The 24,935-nt window shown below is 46.7% G+C and overlaps 1 protein-coding gene across 4 annotated transcripts in view; it reads right to left on the bottom strand.

Moving 5' to 3' along the window:
- The window catches only part of LOC139227514 (multiple C2 and transmembrane domain-containing protein 2-like), a 496,997-nt gene that overhangs the window by 101,516 nt on the left and 370,546 nt on the right, over positions 1-24,935 (bottom strand). The window lies entirely within an intron of this gene.

The raw sequence follows: 24,935 nt of genomic DNA, 5'->3' as shown, positions 1-24,935 counted from the left end.
TGTGTGCCTTGCACTACAGAACCCCCCCCCCCCCGCCCCGGTTTACATTGTGGGGCAGAATGCAGAGAACTGGTATCAACACCGAAACAATTGCAAGTACAATTGTTTGAAAGTGGTGATTGTGATGGGTGTTCTGGCGATGGACCTTCCTGATGCCTGGGGAACCCAGGTCCGCCCATTCCTCGGCGGTATGCCGCTGTTGCGTTGTTTCAAACCGCCAGCATACCGGCGAGACCGAAGAGGACAAAATTAGTCGATCTTTTTTCGGCGTTATGTCGGTGGTATGCCAGCGGTCTGCAGCGGGCGGTATGTAACCTAGCGGTCGATCCAGATCGACTTTCTCTTCGATGGATGGTGCTGCACTGAACTGCGCATGCGCGATTTTTTTTTGGTTTCAGTTTTTTTACAGAAGCATTTTACCCGCGATTTCAGGGGTCGGGGGTCACCCGCGCATGCACAGTGAGTTGAAGAGGAGGAAGAGAGAATGAGAAGGAGCAGCAAGCTAGTCAACGGGCAGTTACTTTAAAAACACATTGCAGAGTTAAAAAATATTCATAACAACTAATAATTCTACAATTTGAACAACAAGACATACTTAACAAAGCAAAAATCATAACAATATAAATATACTGGAAATGTTAAAAACGAAATCGAAGCGCAGGAACATCGAGAAGGACGGGAGGTTTAGGGCGCCCGCCTTCGACGAGACAGAATTACCTGCCCTGCTGGTGAACATCACAGAGAGGTACTCCGAGCTAACGAAGGGTCGTCGTGGAAACCCCCCCCAAAGCAGTACAACAGGATATGGGACGGGATCGGGGAGGTGTGTCCTCCACAAGTAACATGATACGCACCGGGGAAAGGTGCCGTAAGAGGTGGAATGACCTGGTGAGCGTAGCAAGAGTAAGTAATGATTTTATTTATGCCCCCCCCATGTGCCATGTGCCATGTACCATGTAAATGTAGGTTCAGTGTCACACGGATGATTTTATTTATCTTACAGTTACGGCGATGTATTCGTGCTTTCACAAGAGGATCAACGCAGTGTTTTTGTGTGTGTGTGTGTGTGTGACCCTGTGTGTCTGCAATGTTAACTGGATTGAAGATTTTTACTTTCATTTACTTTATTTTACTTTCTGCAGAAGACGACATCTGCAATAGCAGTGACGGGGGTTGATGTAGAAAAGGTTGGTTGCTGCACGACAGATAGGCGTGTACCAGGACATAGTGCGTCTGTCACAGGCCAGCGTCGACATCGGTCGAGAGCTGCTCAAGGCCATGGCTACGATAGCCGCAAACATCGCAGCGCTATCAGAACGACAATCGGAGGATATGTCGCATCTGATCACTGCGATGGAGCGAACCGCCGACTCCATCGAAGCCATGCAGCAATCGATGGGATCGGGATATGGCGCGGAATCCCACCGTGCCATAGTCATCAGGTCGACAGCACCTGAAGGTGGAGAGCTGACAGCATCTTCCAGCCCTGAAGCCTTGCCTTCCACATCACGAGCTTCTCCTAAGGCCCCATTCATTGCGCCTGCAATGTCTGACCCCCAACAACAGCAACAGCACTCTGGGTACACTGCTGCAGACAGCACCATGGGGAGGTCCGGGCTCAGGGGCAGTGGGAAAGGGAAGGGCGGGAGTAAGAAAGGGGGGGAATAATCCCAAGGGTGGTGTAGCACGCGGTCGAGGTCGAGGACAGTGAAGGGTCTTTTGTTGTACTTGTTCATTGAATAATTAAAGTTTGATTTTTAAAAGTTTATTAAAGTTGTTGAAGTTTTGTTAAATTTGTTATTAAAGTTGTTAAAGTGTTGTAAAAGTTGTTAAAGTTGTTACAGTAGTTTTATAGTTATAAGTTTTACAAAGTTTTAAAATTGTTGTATATTTTTTACATTCTTACATAAACGTTTGAATTGAATTGAAGCACTCATGTACACTGTCAAACTTTTGGGGTAACAGTCATCAGGGTCCAAAAACACAGCTCTCCACATTCAAGCAAAGTGTTCATTTATGAGCTGCTGCCATAACAGTTTTGCAGTGGCATATCCTCCGGGTGCCCTCCGCTGTGGTGTTGTGGGTGGGGGGGGGGGCGGTGCCATGGGTTCATCTGGAAGCTCCTCCTCATCTTCCTCCTCCTCATTTTCCTCTCCCCAGGTGGTCCCACAGTCCCCTGTGGCAATTCCTGCCCCCGCATGATTGCTAAATGATGCAACATGCAGCACACCACTGACCACCTGCTCAGGGTGATAGTGCAGCCTGCCCCCCGAGTGGTCTAAGCATTGAAAGCGCTGCTTCAGCACTCCAATTGTCCTTTCGATAATATTATGTGCGGCTATTTGGCTCATTATATTGTTGCTTGGCTTCTGTCTGAGGTTCTGCAGGGGGGTCAAGAGTCAGGTGGCGAGGCCGTACCCTTTGACCCCCAGCATCCGGCGTTTACCTTGTGGCTCAGACTGCAACAGGTCAGACACAGTGCTCTCACGCAAGATGTGCGCTTCATGGATGCTTCCCTGCCATTATGCGCTGTGTATGGTCGCAGACGAGCTGCACGTTGAGGGAGTGGAATCCCTTACGGTTTCGGTGCACCTCCGCCTCCTGTAATGGTGCTCGCAGATCAACAGCACCCTGCACCTTGGGGAAGCTGGCAATACATGCAAATCCCAAAGCCCTCTCACTCTGTGCCTCCCTGGTCATTGGGAAGTTTATCATTTCCATCCGGCGTGCATACAGTGCTTCAGTTACCTGTCGAATGCACCGATGAGTAGTGTACTGAGAAATACAGCACATGTCCCCATCTGATGCCTAGAAAGAGCCACATGCATAAAAGGAAAGTGCCGCAGTCACCTTCATCTCCACAGAGGGTGCAGTAATGTTGCTGGTCCTGGGCTGCAGGCCTGCCTTAATGGGCTGACAAATCTCATTGATCACCTTCGGGAGCGCAGCTTTCGAACGCACTGTTGATCAGTCAAGTCCAAGTATGAACGCTTTTCACTGAAAATCCTTTGTGGGTAAGGCCTCCTCCTCCTCATCAGTCTGCAACCTCCTCCATTACCCTCATAACTCTGCTCAATAAACCTTCTCACATCTGGTTCCTCCATTAGGCAGGTAGTCAGCAATACAGGCGGAGATAGTACAGGCCCCATTCTTTTTAAATCTCCAGAATATTTTTCAATGAAAAAAAAACTAAAATGCCTTTGATCTTAATAAGTGACTCAGTACCAATAAAAATACCTTTTCCACCCTAAATCGCACGGTAAAGTCACTGTTCACCTCAGAAATACTGCTTTAGCTGACAGTTCCCGATTTCTAAATGGCGGCTCTGAGCACTTGGCCGATTCCCGCCCAGTGACCATCGCGTAAAACCACCATTTCCAGGGCGGTATGCAGCTCCGGTGGTATAGCGGCGTTATGCGATGAAAATCGGACTTTTGGGGCGGTATTCGGGCGGTCCTGCACAGTGGACGGTGTGCATGCCGCTCAGCGGTATGTCAATGACGAATATTCCGCCAAGCGGTTATGCAGATGTTTTTTCACCAAAATCACATTTTTGAGTGGTAAGCAGGCAGTATTGTCGATGAATTTCGGGCCCCCGGAGTTTACTGGGTGGGCAGTGACATCCCTTCATGATTGAGTTACATTACTTGACGAGTACCTTTATGTGCCATGTGTTTTGAGGGGAGCAATATAAAATAAACCGAACGGTGTATTGTATTCGCATATACAGAACACACAGCTAAAGCAGTAGCTTAAGATTTAATTAACCTTCAAAAAAAAACTGATAGAACATGAGCCACCCTCAAAGCAAAGTAACATTTGATAACTATCGGTCGCCCCTCCATTGGTGGCCATGCCTTCAGCCGCCTAGGCCCCAAACTCTGGAATTCCTTCCCTAAACCTCTCCACCTCTCCCTCCTCCTTTAAGACGCTCCTTATAACCTATCACTTTGTCCAAGCTTTCGATCACCTATTCTAATATCTCCTTATGTGGCTTGGTGTCAATTTTTGTCTGATTACACTCCTGTGAAACGCCTCGGGACATTTTACTGCATTAAAGGCGCTATATAAATGCAAGTTGTTGTTATTGTTGATAAGGAAGAAATTGTTTTTAAGACTGCCTCTGTGGGTGACTCACTGGAGGCACCTCCCAGCCCCATGACTTCTATCACCAAGAAGAACAGAAGCAGCAATCTCATGCTTCCAAGTTCCCCTGCAAGTCACACACCACCACCACTTGGACGTACAATGGCATCCCTTCATCTACACTTGGATAACATCCTGGAATTCTTTAACCAACATTACCCACACGGACTGCAGCAGTTCAAGGAGGCCCACTACCATTGTCTCAGGGCAACTAGAGGTGGACAATTAAATGCCAAGCTTGCCAAATCCCGAGAAAAATTACAAAAAAAATGCCCTGTTCTATTGTAACTTGAAGAAGATTATTGAGGGGCCGAAATTGCCCCTCTCCTTAAGGCCTGTAACCATCGCAAATCGGCGGCCATGCTGCGGAGTGCAGTGGCTGCCGACTTTTGGTGGCATGGCCGCTGATAGCCCAATTTTCCTCCTGAGCTTTCCTGGTGCTGCCCCTCTCCCCCTCCCCCCACTGCCGATCCGTGTTAAGTGCATTGTCACCGTGCGCACCGTCGATCTACCCCGCCCTCGCTCACCCCCGATGGTGGCATTCCCCTTGGAAAGGCTTCAGCCCTTTCCTGGTGGTCCAGTGAGGCTGTGGTCTTCGCCAATGGCATCCCTTAAAGGGGAGGGCGCACTGCCATGGCAATGTCGGCCGACAAATACGCCCCCGGGTTCGGCCAGGCCGCCAACAGGCAGCCCAGCACCTGCTCTTAGGTGCCAGGCCGCTGGCCTGGCCGAAACCCTCCCTGGTGGCCCAGGGGGCCGATGTTTCAAGTGAAGGGGAGTGCCGCGGTGACACAGCGCGTGATGATGTCATCGCGGCGGTGACTCCGCACTGCCCCCACATTCCGCCCCTCAGTTGCTGTGAACGCCACGAATCCACCCCTCAGGTGTAGTCACCGCTCCCCCCACACCCCCCCTCCCCACACCCCCCCATTACGATCGCGGTCCGGATCGGAGAGAAAAAAAAACAAAGAGCCAAATGTCACTCAAGAGGCGACCTGAACCGCAACTGCGGTAAAAACAATCGAAACAGCCCCGCTTCAGGCCGGGGGGGGGGACAATTTCTACCCCTTAGTGCGCTCAAACAGAATTACAGAAACATAAAAAGCCAAGAGTAGTTCTCATGTTAAAGCGTTTTGAAAAATACAATACAAGTCTGGACAAAGGAGTAGAACTTATTGGACAGCTCTTTCAAAGAACCGACACAGGATGATGGGCCGAATGGCCTTCTTCGCTGCTATTAAATTCTATGATTTCATCTGGATATTGAAATCTTCCTTCAATACTGAAAGGCTTTCGACACTAACCTAGCATAATATAACTTTTAGTTGGGAGCCTGATTCTCCGAAAGTGAATGTGACCTCCCACAGTTAGTGCTTGTGATGCCCCAATTCATTCCATGCACCGAATTGCCAATCCAGTGTGTGGATAGAAAATGGCAGGTGAATCAAGGTAGTTCTTCATTCGAAGTTGATGTGGAGCTTATGCTTTGCGAACCATTAGCTCCGACTGTTTGCCTTCAAAGAAAATACTTCCAGCAGCAAATATTTTTTGCAGAAATTTCCCAACCCGCAATGAAACATGCTGTGGTTGCCTTGTTTTCAATCATTCCGATGAGAAGTTAAACCGAGGCCCCAACTGCTCTCTCAGGTGGGCCGAAAAGATCCCGTGGCACTATTCGAAGAAGGGCAGGGGAGTTATCCCCGGTGTCCTGGCCAATATTTATCCCTCAACCAACATTATCACATTGCTGTTTGTGGGAGCTTGCTGTGCGCAAATGGGCTGCCACATTTCCCACATTACAACAGTGACTACGCTCAAAAGTACTTCATTGGCTGTAAAGCGCTTTGCGGTGAGAGGGGCAGGCTGGGTTTCCTGTTAATAAAATATTGAGGGAATGCTGGGAACTTACCTGGGCCTCTTGTGGCCAATCAGCTCCTCCTGCGGTGTTGCTGTTACTGGCCAGCAGCCAGCATGGGATGCTCCCTGCGTGGACCTTAAAATGATGTCACACCGCCAATGACATCAGACCTGTGAACCTGACCTAGGCCCCCGCCTGCTTTTAGCGGCTGCCCCGGCCAGGGCCTGAATCGCTGGGAATGCGGCGGGATCTTAATTTTTCTGCCCGTCCGGAGGAGTGGGGGGAGGTGGGGACACACGGGGAAGTGTTTAAAATCCGGGCTCCAAGTGCCCATACCCAATTAAAAGTTACAATTCTGTTAGCGACCAATCTCCAACTGAGGCTAGCTTTGAAAGTTTATATTTTGCCTCTTGCGGTATTCGGAGAGGGGAAAGCAACCGGATCTACCTCCTGAAACGTCCGAAGCCTTGAACTACATTCTACAACCCATCAAGTCACAAACCTGTAAAATCACGTTTCATATTTCATTTTCCAATAAAAATTAAATATTCACCAGCTTAAACACACATCTGGTGACTGCATTTTCCCCCCATTTTGATACTTACCCTTCTGCAGAGTGTTGTAACCAGCACAGCCTCTGAACACATATCTGGTCATTATTTTCTGAGACTATTCCTGGGTCACACTCACAGCGTCGAAAAGAGATAACTAATACCTTGTTTAGAGCAATAAATGGCCCATATATTATGGCTAAAGGCTCAGTAATAAAAACACTTATTAAGTGTAACAATCGTACTGTAAGCTCATGCAAAAATAATCACCTTAAAATAAAGTGTAAAAATCCAGTAACTTTCTACCAGGGGAATAATTTAACAGACTCAGTGCAGGCCAAATAAAATGCAAATGCTTTCTAAGTCACTGAGAACACGTTTAGAAATCCAGAATCATACAGCTTGAAAAACTAACCAATCTTTTTTTTAAAAAAAGGACATACTTAGGTAAATTGTACTAAACTAGGGCAGACGCAGGAGAGCAGGACCTATATTAGATAATTGTAGGCTACATTTTAAGGGCTGAGGAAGAAATAATTGGCCAAGGGCTTTACTTGCTGCTGTGTCTTTCATAGAATCATATAGCACAGGAGGAAGCCATTCAGCCCATCGCAACCGTGCCGTCCCTTTTGAAAGAGCTGTCCAGTTCGTATAAGATTCTGAGGGGGCTTGACAGGGTAGATGCAGAGAGGATGTTTCTCCTCGTGGGGGAAATCTAGAACTAGGGGGCATAGTTTCAGAATAAGGGGTCGCCCATTTAAAACGGAGATGAGGAGGAATTTCTTCTCTCAGAGGGTCGGGAATTTTTGGAATTCTCTACCCCAGAGAGCTGTGGAGGCTGGGTCATTGAATATATTTAAGGTGGAGATAGACACATTTTTGAACGATAAGGGAGTCAAGGGTTATGGGGAGCGGGCGGGGAAGTGGAGATGAGGCCAGGATCAGATCTTACTGAATGGCGGAGCAGGCTCGAGGGGCCAAATGGCCTACTCCTGCTCCTATTTCTTATGTTCTCGTGCTTTATTGATGCCAGCAGAGAGTAAAATCGGGCGGAGTGTGAAACCACCGTCGCAGCCGATCACGTCTACTTCCTGACGGACAAGTTAAGTTAAAATGACTCCCAACGGTGCAGTGTGTCCAAACTGAACAGGTTACATTGCGCAGGCCGAGGCAAACAAATGACACAAAGAATGGAAACCAAAAAGGAAGGCTTTTCATTTCTCAAAAGGAAATAATCCGCCATGTACTGGGTTATTGGAGCTGCTTTCCAGCTCACTGGACAAGGTATAATAGCACGGTGTAAATCAGAGCACAAAAAGAGTGAGTGGGATCACGAAAACTCCATCGGGACAAAAATAACGCTGAGCACTTTCAGCCTGCTTCCCGGCCGAAAGGGGCAAGAATCACCTTTCCAGCCAAACAAGTCAAAGGACTCGATGAAGCACTGACGGAGTTGCACTGGAGAAATGTGGAGCTAACCAGTGAGAAACAGGTCAGACCACGAGAAACCGTCAACAGGCAAAAGCGTGGAATGCTGATAGCCCAGAGGTATACACAGGGCCAGAGATTACTTCATTATCTGGTGACTTTGCAACCAAGCTTTGTCAGGTCATTGAAGATGAATTTCAGGTTTGTTGAGGTGCTGTAACCTGAATAAATTATCGAAAAAAACCCAGTTGGCTCCACCGTATCCTGAGGCTGGATTATCCAGACATGAATACAAAATTGTCCTACTTCTGATCCTTTAGACCTGCAATAATGTAATGGGCCCAGTGTATCCAGTTTAAAAGCAACAAAGCAATGTCACGTGGATCATCAGAATTAAGTTTGTGCACCTGATTAAAACATTAATTTAAATACTGTTCTTTACAGCTGAATAGGGGGTTGCTAATAAAGCATATGAAAAATAACAGAAATTCTCCTCAGATAGATTTGTCTTTATTTTTACCAACTGGTCAGTATGCTCCTAGTTTTAGATAGACAAAGCAGATGAAATTTAATGCAGGCGCATGGGAACACCACCACCTCCACGTTCCCCTCCAAGTCACACACCATCCTGACTTGGAAATATATCCCCGTTCCTTCATCGTCGCTGGGTCACAATCCTGGACCTCCCTCCCTAACAGCACTGTGGGAGCACCTTCACCACACGGACTGCAGCGGTTCAAGAAGGCGGCTCACCACCACCTTCTCAAGGGGCAATTAGGGATGGGCAATAAATGCCGGCCTTGGCCAGCGACACCCACATCCCAGGAATGAATATTTTTAAAAAGTGTGAAGTGATGCATTTTGGGAGGAAGAATGTGGAGAAGAGATATAAATAGAAACATAGAAAATAGGAGCAGGAGTAGGCCATTCGGCCCTTCGAGCCTGCACCACCATTCAATATGATCATGGCTGATCCTCTATCTCAACACCATATTCCCGCTTTCTCCCCATACCCCTTGATGCCTTTTGTGTCTAGAAATCTATCTATCACCCTCTTAAATATATTCAGTGACTTGGCCTCCACAGCCCTCTGTGGTAGAGAATTCCACAGGTTCACCACCCTCTGAGTGAAGAAATTTCTCCTCATCGCAATCCTAAATTTCCTACCCCATATCCTGAGACTGTGACCCCTTGTTCTAGACTTCCCAGCCAGGGGAAACATCCTCCCTGCATCCAGTCTGTCCAGCCCCATCAGAATTTTATACGTTTCAATGAGATCCCCTCTCATTCTTCTAAACTCTAGTGAATACAGGCCTAGTTGACCCAATCTCTCCTTATACGACAGTCCTGCCATCCCAGGAATCAGTCTGGTGAACCTTCGCTGCACTCCCTCTATGGCAAGTATATCCTTTCTTGGGTAAGGAGACCAGAACTGCACACAATACACCAGGTGTGGTCTCAGCAAGGCCCTGTATAACTGTAGTAAGACATCCTTGCTCCTATACTCAAATCCTCTTGCAATGAAGGCCAACATACCATTTGCCTTCCTAACTGCTTGCCGCACCGGCATGTTTGCTTTCAATAACTGGTGTACAAGGACACCCAGGTCCCTCTGTACATCGACACTTCACAAGCTATCACCATTTAAATAATACCTTGTCTTTATGTTTTTCTTACCAAAGTCCTACCTAGTTTTGTGTCGTTAGTAAACTTGGAAATATTATATTTGGTTCCCTCATCCAAATCATTTATATATATTGTGAAGAGCTGGGGCCCAAGCACTGATCCCTGTGGTACCCCACTAGTCACTGCCCGCCACCCCAAAAAAGACCCGTTTATTCCTACTCTCTGTTTCCTGTCAGTTAACCAATTTTCAATCCATGCCAATACATTACCCCCAATCCTATGTGCTTTAATTTTGCACACTAACCTATGTGGGACTTTATCAAAGGCCTTCTGAAAATCCAAATACACTACATCCACTGGTTCTCCCTTATCTATTCTATCAGTTACATCCTCAAAAAACTCCAGTAGATTTGTCAAACACGATTTTCCTTTCATAAATCCATATTGACTTTGTCTAATCCCGCTGATATTTTCTCTAAGTGTCCCGTTATCACATCCTTTATACTAGCTTTTTCCCTACTACTGATGTCAGGCTAACTGGTCTGCAGTTCCCTGTTTTCTCTCTCCCTCCTTTTTTAAATAGTGGTGTTACATTTGCCACCCTCCAATCTGCAGGAACTGTTCCATAATCTATAGAATTTAGGAAGATGACAACCAATGCATCCACTATTTCCATGGCAACACTTTTGGTACTCTGGGATGCAGATCATCAGGCCCTGGGGATTTATCGGCCTTCAGTCCCACTAGTTTCTCCAGCACTATTTTCATACTAATAATCATTTCCTTTCATTCCTCTTGCTCATTGGATGAATTAGTACAATTTTAAAGGGGTGCAAGAACAGAGAGACCTGGGGATTCACAAACACAAATCTCTGATGGACAAGCTGATAAGGATATTAAAAAAAGATACGGGACACTTGACTTTATTTGGCACAGAGAACAAAAGTTAAACATTATAAAGCACTGGTTAGATCGCAGCTCGAATCTTGTATCCACTTCTGGGCACTACACTTTAGGAAGGATTTCAAGGTCTCAGAGGGGATGCAGAGGAGATTTACCAGAATGAGGCTAAGAATAAAGGCCGTCAGTTATGTGGAAAGACTAGAAATGTTGGGATTATTCTCCTTGGAGCAGAAAAGATTAAGTGGAGATGTACGAATAGGGTTCAACGTTATGAGGGGGTTTGATACTGAGAGGAGGATCGTTAACCAAAAGATACATATTTGAGATAATTGGGTAACAGGACCAGAGGGGAGACGAGGAGAATTAGTTTCACGCAGAGTTTCGATGATCTGGAAAGCACTGCTTGAAAGGACGGAGAAGCAGATTCAATAGTAAATTTCAGAAGGAAGGGAATTGGATATATATTTGGAAAGGAACAATTTATAGGGCTATAAGGAAAGAGCAGGAGAGTGGGACAGAGTGGGAGTTACTTCAAAGAGCGATCACTGGCATGATGGACCAAATGGCCTCATTCTGTAATGATTTGCTCAGATCAATATCGAAATAAGGATCAGCAATACAAACAAAAAATGTTAGAAATGCACTGCAGGCCCATCAGCAACACGGACTTGCATTTATATAGCGCCCATCACAACCTTAGGACCTCTTGGCAATCGACAAGTGAAAAGAAGGGGGGGTTGCATCAAAGAGAACGTTAGAAGGACCGACCAAAAGACTACCCACCCAAAGTGCACTGTAGGTGGGCGCGGAGCACCATCGGGTGGGCAGTGAGTGACGAGCTCCAGTGAGCGGCTTGAACCATTTTCATGGTCAGGCCTCGTTTGGATGTGGTTGGCGAGCTGCCGGTGCTTCATGACTGATGAAAGACAGTTCGCCGATGGGGGTGGGGGTGGGGGTGGGTGATTCGGTCAAATGCTGAATCCTTTACATTGATGCAGAAGATCAGGGGCTGGATGTTCGGTATTCCGGAGGGGCAACAATTGGTGGTGGTGTGCACTTCCGTGTGGGCAGCCAGCTTCCAGCGCCCCGCCGGGACTTTCGGGGTCGGTTTCGGCGGGGCACGGAGCATTACCGCCCGGAAGGAGCGAGCTGGTGTGCAAGGTCCGTGGTTGCGACACCGGCTCGGTTTTTGCCTCCCGCCCGATCCATAGCGCCCCATAGTGCCCCTGCTCGAGCCGCCTGTGAAAGCGGGCGGTCTGAGCTGCAGTAGCCATAATGAAGTAAGTAGTATTAATCTCAGGTAAGTGTGACTGTTTTTTTTTTTTTTTGTGATTTATGGTGTGGTGGCGTGAGGTATTTATTGTGAATGTTTTTGTTGTTTTTTTTCAGGTTTTTTCCCCCCTCCCCAGGCCTCTCTTACAGCGCTCCGAGGCCACTTGTTTAACTCAGGATTTTCGCATGCTCAGCTGGCTTAGTGCCCTGAGAGAGGTGTGTAACGCCTCCCTTAGCGCCCCACCCCACACTCAGGGCCCAGCTGATGAATTTTGCTGACTGAGGCGTAAACTGTTCCCGGGTGCAAACTTTACCGCCTTGCCGCCATTACTGCTCCAAAATGAGCAAAGCTGGAAATCCAGCCCCAGGAGTTCACACATCTTGAACATAAGGACATAAGGACATAAGAAATATGAGCAGGAATTGGCCATTTGGCCCCTCGAGCCTGCTCCACCATTCAATAAGATCGTGGCTGATCTTCTACCTCAACTCCGCTTTGCTGCACTATCCCCATATCCATTAATTCCCGTAATATTCAAAAATCTAGCGATTAAGTAAGTGGATGGTCTTTGCTCAGGCGAAATTCCGACACCTTTCAGAACATATAAAAAGCAACCTGTTCCTCATTAAACCTCAAAAATCAAGACTTTCCGCCTCACAACCTTACATTATGGCTCCAATTTCAGGATTCTCGCATAAGCCTTCAATTCCGGGCTGAACAACAAGGGGATCAGATTATGCTCAGAATTAATTTATTGACCCAATCATTACCTAAAATCTGAAGAAGCAACATTGTCATCACTGCCAGCTTTGGACATGCTCTAGGAACACCAGAAGAGAAATAATGTTCCCCATTATTGTACCAAGCCAGACAGCAGAAGCAATGCGAAGAACATTCTCTTCTATTCCAGGCGCTGATGGACCATGATATTAAGCAATGGCCACCCGCAGCTCCACAGCGGCACTGTTATATAACTTGGTACTTTTATCTTTCTTGGTCTCAGATGTCAGTAGCACGAGTAAGGTCCTGTTTCTTGCCCATTCCAAGCTGTGCTGAAAAGGCGGTATGGTGGGCCTCCTAGCAGCAGTGGTTTATATAGCTGAGTGATCTGCTACACCACTTCAGAGGGGATTAAAAGCCAACCACCAAGGGTGGACTGGAGTCTCATGAAGGCCAGATCAGGTAGGTGTGTCAGGTTCCCTTTCCTGAACGACATTCGTGAACCAGCCAGACTTTTACGGCAATCCGACAGATTCTATGGTACAAGGCTTTCTTGGTGCAAGTACACAAATTACCAGATTTATTGAATTCAATTTAACAGCTTAATATGATAGGATTTAAAAAAAAAATTCATTCACAGGATGTGGGTATTGCTGGCAAGACCAGCATTTATTGCCCATCCCTAATTTCCCTCGATGGTGATGCCCCTTCGTGAACAAATGGCAGTTAAGAGCCAACCACATTGCTTTGGGTCTGGACTCTATAACTCCGATAAGGATACCTGATTTCCTTCCCGAGTGAACCAGATGGGTTTTTATGACAATCCAACAGTTTCACGGTCACCATTACTGACACTAGCTTTTTATTCCAGATTCATTTAACTAACTGAATTTAAATTCCCCAGCTGCCGTGGTGGGATTTGAATTCTTGTCTCCAGATCGTTAGTCCAGGTCTCTGGATTACCAGCCCAGGAACATAACCACGATGCTACCGTTCCCGATTTGAACTTGTTATGTATGTATACTGTATGTATTAACTATGTAAACAGGCATGATGTACCACCAGAGGGCGCTACTGTTGGAGGCCCCAGGGGTTACCTGCCCAGGTGTGCAGGGCCATATAAAAGGATGCCCACCATGCTGCGGCCTCACTCTGGAGTTGAAATAAATGGGCTAAGGCCACACCAGTTTAAGCACAGTACAGAGCCTTGTGGAGTATTTATATATGTATTAAAGATATTACAGAACTCATCACCTTTGAGTTGCTAGTTGAGTATCAATATTAATCCACCATTGCCCCCCCGCCAAACTGACTCTTGCTCACTAGAAGTTACACTAAACTTCTGAAGCTCTTTTTGCTTAGAGCATTCAACCGTTGGAGCAAGGACACGACGGGCTAGAAATTGGCTGGAATACCACACCTCGCGAGGGTCGGAACAGGGGCGGTAAAAGGTTGGCAGCCGTGAGTGCCGGCATTCGCGCCGCTTAGCAATTTCAGTGTGTCGGGTCCTGGCGCCGTGAGGAGTATTGCCCGGGAGCGTCACGCCGGTGTGCAACCGGGTCGCTATCCACCCGGTCTCAAAATGTGTTTTGCCTTGATCCCATAGAGCCCTGTAATGACCCCGCCAGAGAAAGCTAGCGGGCAGAGCTGTCCCGGCGGCGGGGAGGGAAGGGATGACTGCCTGAGGTAAGTGCGATTCTTTTCTCTTTCTTTTTGCAATTTAACTTTATTTGCGGTAAATAATATATAGGGAGTATTTTTGTGGGTTTTTTTACAGCGAGGCCTCTCTTAGGCTCTTTAGCATGGGATCTTCTGTTGCTCACCTGGCCTTGCTCCCTGAGAGAAGTGTGGAACACTTCCCCTCGTGCTCCACTCCACTGTCAGGATGCAACCACTGAATTTTTTGGATGCCGACGCAAACCATTTCCCGAAGCTAAATTTATCCACCGCCCAAAATCTGCGCCTCAAAAATCTACGTCAACCTAATTTCCAGCTCTATGGGTTTAATTTTTGACTTCAAAGAGGAGTAAAATCGGGTGGGGTATATTTCTGCTCAACAGTCCTAGCACTAGATTCCAATCCAATTCCCTGAGATGGAAGTATGGTATTCTCTGGCTGATTTGTGGTCGGGAAGCCCGGAAGAAAGGATTTCCCTCAGGCCCTGTTGAATTTAACGGCAGGGCCTAATTAACATTTTTTGTCTCTGTTTCCAAGCCGCAGACAGCCAGATTGAGAGGCTGGGTCTGCCTTCAGCACCAAGCCTCAGCCGCGGAGCAGAGAGGAGGGAGGGAGGGAGAGATCGGAAAGATGGAAGCAGGTAGATTGGATCCAACAGGTAAGTGGAAAGCCGCTCTGTTGGATCGAGCCGCCATTACCTCACTTTTGCTGCTGCCTGTATGTGGCTGAACTACCAGGGGTGGAATTTCAAGATAGAACAGAGCAGATCCATCCTCCAGTGCTTAATGAAGCAGTACAGCCTGCTTAATGTTTTTTCATTGAAATGATCTGAGAATTCCATTTTGTAGCACTAAATTCACACTTTGCTGCATTACGTATGGTATTTCATTCAAATGATAATTCAAAACTTAGTGAAAAAAAAGTTTTTATTTTAATTCGTTCACGAATTCGTACTCCCCGTGCTGTTTGTTATAACTGGGTGTCTCGCTGGGCCATTTCAGGGCAGTTAAGAGTCAACCACATTGCTGTGGGTCTGGAGTCACGTATAGGCCAGACCGGGTAAGGGCGGCAGATTTCCTTCCCTAAAGGACATTCGTGAACCAGACGGGTTTTTACGACAACCTGATAGTTTCATGGTCACCGTTACTAGGACGAGTGTTTTTTGTTTAATTCCAGAGATATTTAATTAACTGAATTTCAATTCCACAGCTGCCATGGTGGGATTTGAATTCACATCTCCAGATTATTAGTCCGTGCTTCCGGATTACTAGTCTAGTAAACATAACCACTATGCTACCATTCCCAGTTTACCAGCAGACACGATTCAAGGTGTGAGGCACCCAAAGGGTAAATAATAAATGAATCTAACACAAAATACCTATGTCTTAGAACGAACATGGGCAACATATAAAAAAAATTGGGCATAATCACTTAATAAAGGCTTTTTGCAAACTTAAAACATCAAAACTAAAGACTAAAAATAAAAATAACCGCTTTCTGTGCTACCAGCCAGGACAGTTTGCAATTTGAGAGAAGCAGATAATATCCAAACCCCTGATTAACTATACATCGCAAGTTGGTATATTTGCAAGTCAGATCAAAGCATTGTAAATGAGGGCTTTCCTAAACTCCGGGAGAGCTGTACAGAACAGTACATTGAGATAGTACAGCAGTCCCTGTTTACATTACGAGAAATGCATTGATCCTGTGATAAATCCCACATGTCGCCATTGCTACCACAATGGTCAGCTGCTTCTCGGCTTTGCAGGTACTGTATACACATTAGGGTTGATGGGGGGCCCACAGTATCAGTGTACTAATATACGTAGCACAGAATGGCGAGACCATGATCCTCGTCTCGCAGTTTGGGGGAAGGAAAAGGGTGTGGGGCGGGGGTTGCTACTGGAGAATTTTTCTTATTAATGGTAACTTTCAAAAGGGAACTGGATAAATACTTGAAGGGGAAAGGATTGTAGGGCTATGGGGAAAGAGCAGGAGGAGTGAGACTAATAGGACCGCTCTTTCAGAGAGCCGGCACAGGCACGATGGGCCGAATGGCCTCCTTCTGTGCTGCATCATTCAAATGAGGCCAAAATTCAGGGTCGCAGAGAAACCCGGTAATGCCCTTTTGTGGTGGCCATTCCGAAAAATTGAATGGCCGCCGCTTTGGGATCAACAGACCGATCCGATTAAAATTTTTCGGCCTGGACCCCCATCCTGCCCAAGTAGATGCACCGCCAAATTAAAATTAAATACTTACCTATCCATTTTCAGCTCGATCCATCAATCCCCACCGCACGGTGCCCCCGACAGGTTTTTTGTCCGGTGCACTATCTCCGCACTCGGTATCGCAGCCGTCTTTAAAGGGGAGGGTCCACTGCCGCGGCCGCAACACAAACATTTTTGCCGCCGTCTTGCCGATCGGCTGGCAAAATACTGCCCCCGGGTTCGGCCAGGCCGCCAATGGCCAGCCTGGCACCCCCTCTTGGGTACCAGGCCGCTGGCCCGGCCGAAATCCTCCCTGGTGGCCCAGTGGCCAAAGTTAAAAAATTATCGAATCTCTCCCCTTTAACGTGACATCACCACGTTGATTGACAGCGGCGGATGGCCCCACCGACCCATTTTCAGCCAGTCAGCCTGGCTTTGAGTCGAAGGCTCGCCCCCATTGTGATCCATTTCCTGTAGGACTTTGAAAAAAATTCAACGTCCTGAAAATGGATCTACTCACTGCACCAGGATTCCAGTGATGAGTAAGAGTTGAAAAATCATAGGTGCGCCACTTTCTGGAGCAGCTGAATTTCGGCCCTGATGACTCTATAAATAGGAGTCACATGAAAGCTTATCGACTCGTCCAATAGCAGGACTGGTAAAAGCCAAGAAACAGGCCCTAAACATCTCCTTTCTATCGGGAATGTTTTCTGGAATGAGGTGGGGGTGGAGAAAACAAGCTCAAATATGAAGGGGAAGGAAAGACTATTTGCATTTACAAAGCTGCACTTGATAATTACAACTCAGGATTAATAGTATTTGCTCCTCATTACCCTAATACTGCAGTCTATTAAAACCAGTTAACATTGCAATTTCCAATCGCCACACCGTAAGAGCCTCTTAGATTGGTGATTGTTAAATTAGCCCTGGTTCTGGACCACGGGAAAACTGTGTTCCAGAGACTGGTCTCCCTTAATCTAAATTCCTATTGTTAAGGAACATACAAGTGTCTGGATTAGAATTTTATTGATTAAAAAACGGATTTATGCATTTTTACATCGCTCAAGTATTTCATCATCCTCTTTCTCTCCTCTTTGATCTGAAAGTTTCATAAGAACATAAGAAATAGGAGCAGGAGTCGGCCATTTAACTCCTCGAGCCGGCTCCGCCATTCAGTAAAATCATGGCTGATCTGATCTTGGCCCCAACTCCACTTCCCTGCCCACTCCCCTTATCCACTCCCCTTTAGTCCCTTATCGCCCAAAAATCTGTCTATCTCCACCTTAAATATATTCAATGACCCAGCCTCCACAGCTCTTTGGGGTAGAGAATTCCAAAGATTCACGACCTTCTGAGAGAAGAAATTCCTCCTCATTTCCGTTTTAAATGGGCGACCCCTTATTCTGAAACTATGCCCCCTAGTTCTAGATTCCCCCATGAGGGGAAACATCCTCTCTGCATCTACCCTGTCAAGCCCCCTCAGAATCTTATACATTTCAATAAGATCCCTTCTCATTCTTCTAAACTCCAATGAGTATAGGCCCAAACTGCTCAACCTTTCCTCCAAAGACAATCCCTTTATCTCAGGAATCAACCTGGTGAACCTTCTCTGAACTGCCTCCAGTGCAAGTATACAAGTGCTATTCCTGTGTTTGAGCGGAAAATGGAAAAGTACAACAATCGGTTGAATTCTCTTCATCTGCAAAAAGTGGCAATTAAAGTGAAAGATCATCATCATCATCATAGGCAGTCCCTCGGAATCGAGGAAGACTTGCTTCCACTCTTAAAATGAGTCCTTAGGTGGCTGAACAGTCCAATACGAGAACCACAGTCCCTGTCACAGGTGGGACAGATAGTCGTTGAGGGAAGGGGTGGGTGGGACTGGTTTGCCGCATGCTCTTTCCGCTGCCTGCGCTTGATCAGAACCGAGTTCACCTGTAACTCTCGGCACTCAGCAATGTTCTTGCTAGATGAGAGTCTGCAGGCAATGAAATCGAGGAACCAAGATCCCTTGTCCGAACAATCTGCGCTGTCAAGGCAGCTGCTCCCCGCAAAATAAAGGCTTGCATTTTCAAACATAGCATGTTATGACAGAACGCTTTTCTCTTATGTTGAGCTAGGATACAAACCGCAATTGATTTTAAGGAAAATCTTCACCCAAATTGTATGAAATTAAACCTGAAGGGGTGGAAATTGGTTACAGCCGCTTTTGAGGCCGGAGTGCTGGTTTTAGTGCCCGGCGTCAATTGCAGGCTCCAACTGCCAAATTCAGTTTTAACTCCCAAAGGTGACAGAGCAGCACGAAAAAGTGGCATTGCACACTGGTCCTCAGCACCAACGGGGTGGGAGCTCAAGAGGCCGGCCGAATTTCGCAACGGGAGGCTGCCGCCATGCGAGGAAATAAAACGGGAAGGGAAGGGAAGAAAAAAAAAATAACTAAAACTTCTCCGATCCACACACACGCATCCCCACACTTAAAATGAATGAAAACATGCAGAAATACAGAGAGAAAAACTTACCTTCCTTCCTGGGCGCTTCTGCCCAAGAGCTGCTTTTTAACCGCCACTTTTCCTGGTTGTTGCCGTACAAAGTAAATGTCGCGACAGAGGCGTCAAAGAGGCGTTGTACTCTGGATGAGGTCACCACGCGGGTGGCGTTAGCCGGCACAGTGTTGCCTCTTGGCACCTCTGCCAAAGAGCTGACTCAATTTCAGCCGGGGCGTGGATGCGCTTAATCAAGACGGTCGGCCTTTGGCGCCCGGTTGCCGTCTCCCGCCGGCGGTAACAAGCGGCGTCCACAACCCAATTTCGAACGCCAAGTGTCAGCTCAGCGTTATCGCTTCTGAGTCAGAGGGTTGTGGGTCAACACCCAACTCACAATTTGAATACATAAGCTCGGCTGGGCACTGCTGGAGGTGCTGTCCTTCCGATGAGATGTCAAACAGAATTCCTATCCACCTACTCACGTGGATGTAAAACATCCCATGGGATCCCTACTTGAAGAAGAGTAGCAGAGGTTTCCTCGAATCCTGACCAAAATTTATCCTTCAACCGATTTCACCACAACAAATCATCTGCTCGTTTCCCTCGTGGCTGTTTGTGGGAGCTTGCTGTGCGGAAATTAGCTGGCCTTGTTTGTCTACAGCACGAGAGTGACTACACTTAAGCAATAATCCATTGGCTGTGAAGCACTTTGGAACGTCCTGAAGTCTTGACAGGCTCTATATAAATGCAAGTTCTTTCTTTCAATAACCATAACAGAGGGTCCAAATCTCACCTAACGGTTTGCAGTGGAACCTGAATGTAGTGAACTGCAAACCAGTGAAGTTCCATTCTCAATTAGAGAAAATAAATCCAACGTCTTGGTTTAGCTACTATATAATTTAATTGAAGAACAATCCTGTTGTAACTAAATTACAAACCACTTATAATAGTGATCTAATCATAAATCTTTCGTTGTTTAGCCCTCAGGGAAGAATACAATTAGACTCCCAATCCAATGAAACCAGCCACAAAGCATTTCATTTTTAAGTGCATAAAATTTTTTAAAGTTTTCATTCCAACTCAGCTACAGGAAACAGTTGATTGCAACATCGCAAGTTGCATTGGTTTTGAAAATATGCAGCGGTGAATCAGACCAATATTAAAACAGTGCGTACAATATAAGTACCCAGTCTATTTTAGAGTCATAGGGCCCAAATTTGGCCCTCCGGTATTTTTGGCACACTTACGTGAGATGCGCCGACTTCCTGCACTCAAAATGGCGTTGAAAAGATATCCCCGTATTCTGGCCCCTCTGCCGACTTTCCCGGGGCTTGGCGCGGCGCGGTGTGGCGAGTCCACTGGGGGGGGCGGAGATACGGCCCTGCGCCTAAAAGAGTGCCGGAAGCTGTCCGCATGCGTAGTAGAGCGTTCGCGCATGCGCAGTAGCTCCTCCCATGATTGTGATGATGATGCCTGCAGCGTGGGAGCCAACGCGTCCCGCCCCTATCCCGGCCTGCCGCACAGGCCGGCCACTGCCTTCCCGCGCTGAGGGCTACAAGAAACAGGTTGGTGGGGGGAGACTTTTGATCGGGGGGGTGGAAGAGTTTTAATCGGGGGGCGGGGGAAGGAGGAGAGTTTCTTTAAATGATTTAGAAAAAGTCTCAGTCAATGGCACAATGCAACTGGCTGTTAAGAGGTGAGAATGACCAGAGAAAACTTTCCTTAGGTTTGGTCTCCCAGTATCAGCAAATATCTGGTCGTGGCTTTTGTTTTGGTAGTAATCATGACTTAGGTCAATTTTTTTTAAATCCCACCAATTCTTACTGAACAACTGCATGGATGCCCATAGATACCCTGTTGGGAATATTCCATCAGCACCCACGGGTGCCTTATTGGGGAGTAACTGCATGGGCACTCTCAGGTACCTTGCGCAAGTGACCATCGTTCATTCATGTGTAAGCCCGAGCCTTGACAATCGGAGAAAGGCAGGCTATGTGAGGGACATCACAGCCTGTTCCTCTACACATAGAACAGTTCCAACAGGCTCAATGGATAGCGACCAGGGGCTGGAACCCCGGTTGATTTTCCGCTCCCTAACCCGATGACAACAAGGCCAGTTGTATCGCTCCCATCATTGCACCACCCACGATCACTACCTCATGATGGTGTGATGACACAAGATAACAACTTGCATTAATGTAGCCCTGCTAGCAAAATATTTGATTCATAAATGGTTTTATGAAACCCTTTGTCTTCTGATATATTAAAAAATGCATATTTTATTAAGCTTTATATAGTGTAATGTGTAAATTATGGTAAAATTACAGTACAAGATTTGTATTAGTTGTTGTGAACATGTTTAGTGCGTTGCAAGATCCTCTGTGCTTCCCTTCACCACCCCCCCCACCCCCCCACACTATCTCTGGCTACCTGCACTGATTTCTTAACTCTCCGCAAGGATTTTCTGTGCGGTCACAAGTGGCCACATACGCTGGCCTAAGTTAGTTTGGAGCAACTATTAGCTGTCCAAACTAGTTTAACTGGCCAAAACAGGCGTAAGTGGCTGGTAACGTCCCCTTTTGAAAAAAAAACTAAACTAAAAAAAATCCTAACTAACTCACTTACACTGGCGCAAATTAAATGTTCAGAATGGGGATTTTTAAGATACTCCAGAAAAATCAAGTTGCTCCAAAAAAAAAGGAGCAACTCATGGGCAAACTTGGGCCCATAATGTGCCAGTTTTGCATCAGTAGCGAATGAGAATTAATCGACCATCTTTGTGAAACCTTTCCTGGCAAAAAAGGTTTCATTATTAAACAATCGACTCCTCATCTTCATAGGCCGTCCCTCGAACGAGGATGACTTGCTTCCACGAGTTCACAGGTGTTTCGATGAAGGACCCGATGTTCCAGTCCTGAACTCCAATCGAGGGGGTGGAAGATGTTTGTGCGTGAATTTTTTTAACGTGTGGTGACCGTTGCAAACCAGCCACCACACGGGCTCGACAGAGCTAGGCCTTTATCCAGTGGCAAGGGTTAACCAGGACGACTGTAGACCTGCTCTGCTGCACGGACCTAGTGCGCACACATATCGCAGTGTGGGCTGGGCCCGTGCTGCCCCTGGGCCCTCGGCTCTTCTGGGCCCCGTACCCTCATCTGTCGCTCCTCCGCCATAAACATTCACCGTATCTCGCCACAAACACTCGCCGCTCTGTCGCCCCGACCTGTGTACCTGGGCTCTGCCAATGTTCCTGCCCACGCTCCAAAACCGCGACCAGGGTTAGACTCCTATCGGGGATGTGCATGGGGTGAGCCCTGAAGCAAACAACCGCTCCAAGAAGGGTGGCTTTAACTAACAGTTGGTCCCGACGACCCACCCAGGCTCTCACCAGTGGCTCCAAGTACCATGCCTGGGGACCTTGCCTCGGTTGGTGTGCTCAACCTAGCGAGAGTAAGCAAGGAGCAACGGTCAAACACTTGGCGCGTTCTGAAACAGAAACCGCCCCCCTTGTTGCCGCTGAGCTGACAGACGGATATTTAGTGGCAGCACTGGTTTTCCAGTGTACCGTCAGAATGTAAAGCGTTAATGTCCTGAAGCAATTCATTCAATAGTGAGAGCACAGGTGTTGAGTTTCCCTTGAATGGCTCAGCTGTGTAAGCCATTTTTGTTTCTGTTGTTCAGGATATAACTCCTCTATTAAATGAGCACATCTAGATCGGCGATAACACAGATATGATTGATAAGGATGGAAATTCCTGAAGAGAAATATTGCACAGCAGAGAACCAACTTGGCCCAAAAATATCTTCACCTCCGCTTCCCCGTAAGTCACGCTAATCGTGAGCTCCCAGGTTATGCATCACTATTAAAATTTACACAGCCCCAAAGTGTGGCTCAGATACGTTTCCCGGACGGTTTCGAAACCTGAAGCCCAAGTGTCGGGTTGCTTTCGAACATTCACAACAGGCTGAGTGCTGTTCGAAGCAACAGAAGAAATGACCTTCTGGGTGGCGGAGAAGAGGGGGAATGTGTTTCAACTATCAGCTCAAGCACTGTGGATTTAAAGGGAAAACAAAACACGGCTGACTGAACTCACAAAGCTGCCTTCAGGGTCTGTACAGCAAAAGGAAAACATTCCTACACAAGGAAAAATGTTCACCATAATCCTCGTTAGAAACCAGATACATTTTACATGCAAGAGGCAAGTTTTTGTGGAGTTGAGCGTGTAAAGGGCAATAACTAGTTTCTTTAATAACTGGATAATCAGGAGAAATGGATTACTGGGAAACACAACCGTTATCAGATTAAATGAAAGTGTATCAACCGCACAATAACAGACGTGTTGTACAGGCCTCGCGCCTGCTTTTATCAGACGTAAGAGTTTGCAGGACATTCGCTGGGCAGGAGTTGGGCAAATTGTCCAAATCTCCGCCCGCAAAGGCCCTTTTCCGGGGGATGTGTTGGAACAGTCAAGAGACATGCGCTTGGCATGCTGACAAGCGGCACATGTGGGACCTCTAACGGGTGCGTGCGCGCATCGTACCCGCCCGTACAGACCACGATTTTTGGTCCCATATTAGAAAACCTTTTTTTTTTTTACTTTCTTGCTGACTCATAATTACTGCCCGAGTGAAGATTGGACCCATGTTCATAAAGCCATTGCTCGTGGCTAGAATCCGACAGTGACACAACAGCTGTAAAATGAGGAGGAAATATCGCTTAAAGATGGGTCAACTCATAATTACTGATAACAGCTCGACTCATTTCTGGTGCACGGCAGAACGAAGGTGCAAAACACCCTGAGCTATATTGAAGAGAACAAATAAAAAGAAGCAGCATCAGGTCAGTTCCATAGGCTAACGAAAGCAAAATAGATTTCATAACCAGAGCCTACGGGTGCCTTAAAACAGAAAAGCAGGCAAATTTACCATGCTGTGCACTGGCCTCAACTAAAGAGCCTAATGCACGGACACGCATCAATCCCCAGCCTTCGTCAAGGATTCAGCTGAGCTCTGGTGACAAGATCCGTGATGACACAACACTCTAGGTTCATCGGCCACACCGAGGGTCAATTCTGAAGTGCAGCTGATGCCACCTTGTGCCACGTACCCGTGACCAGTCACCATCCCCTCCCGCGCCCCCCGCCATTGTGGCACATCCCTAGCACTCAACCACGCACCCGGGGAAATGATTGCAATCAACCCCCTTTTTAACACAAAGCAAAACGAGGGAGATAATTAGGAGGAGAGGAAAAAAAAATAAAAGGGTGTTTGAGAATAGAATAAAACATTAAAAAAAAAGACGGAGACACAGAAAAACCAAACTTGACAGGTAAATGACCACAAGAGGCTTCTACGCTGAATACAATGTGTGGATTACAAGGTGCCTCTTGTACAATCAGTACATAAGGCTAGCAAATGAACACTTTGAATCCCATCCTGCCTCATTATAACTAACTTATTCTCTGGTCTTCACCGAAGGTCAATTGAAGTCAGGAGCGGATCTCAAAGTATAGAGGAGCCCCTGATAACACTGTCTGTTTTGCCAACCCTGCTAGTTTGTAATAATAAGATTTGACTGTAGTTTTACTGGAGAAGCAAAACTAATAAATAAAATATGAGCCTTTCGTTGCTAAAGTGTGCAACTTTTATTAATTATTTCTGTCCATAAGTGGCGTCCACTGAATACTAATACAGTTCGGCTCTCAAAAGAGAGATTTTTAAATAATTTTTAATTGAGTATGTTATTAATAAAATTTAATAATTGGTCTAAAACACTTGTATCACCTTTCGAAACCCCAGCCATATTAACATTCAGTGGGCACTGCATATGGACAGAGATCATTTAAACAAAAACACCACATTTTAACAACATATACATAAAGACCCAAAGTGCAGAGACAGACAGCAGGTTTGCATCTCAGTGTCGACTGACGCTGGTAGCTGCCAGTCTCAATTAAGGCGAGTCCTTTGTCAGTCTTTCACCAATGCGGTGGTTGGACGCACCTTGCAGTAACAAAGAAGTCTGGGGAATTACGGAGGAGACAAAAAAGGAAGACTGTTGC

The sequence above is a fragment of the Pristiophorus japonicus genome, chromosome 17, assembly GCF_044704955.1.
Source record: "Pristiophorus japonicus isolate sPriJap1 chromosome 17, sPriJap1.hap1, whole genome shotgun sequence".
Lineage (NCBI taxonomy): Eukaryota > Metazoa > Chordata > Chondrichthyes > Pristiophoridae > Pristiophorus > Pristiophorus japonicus.
Note: the sequence above shows the minus strand (reverse complement) of the source record. Positions and strands in the feature narration are given on the sequence as shown.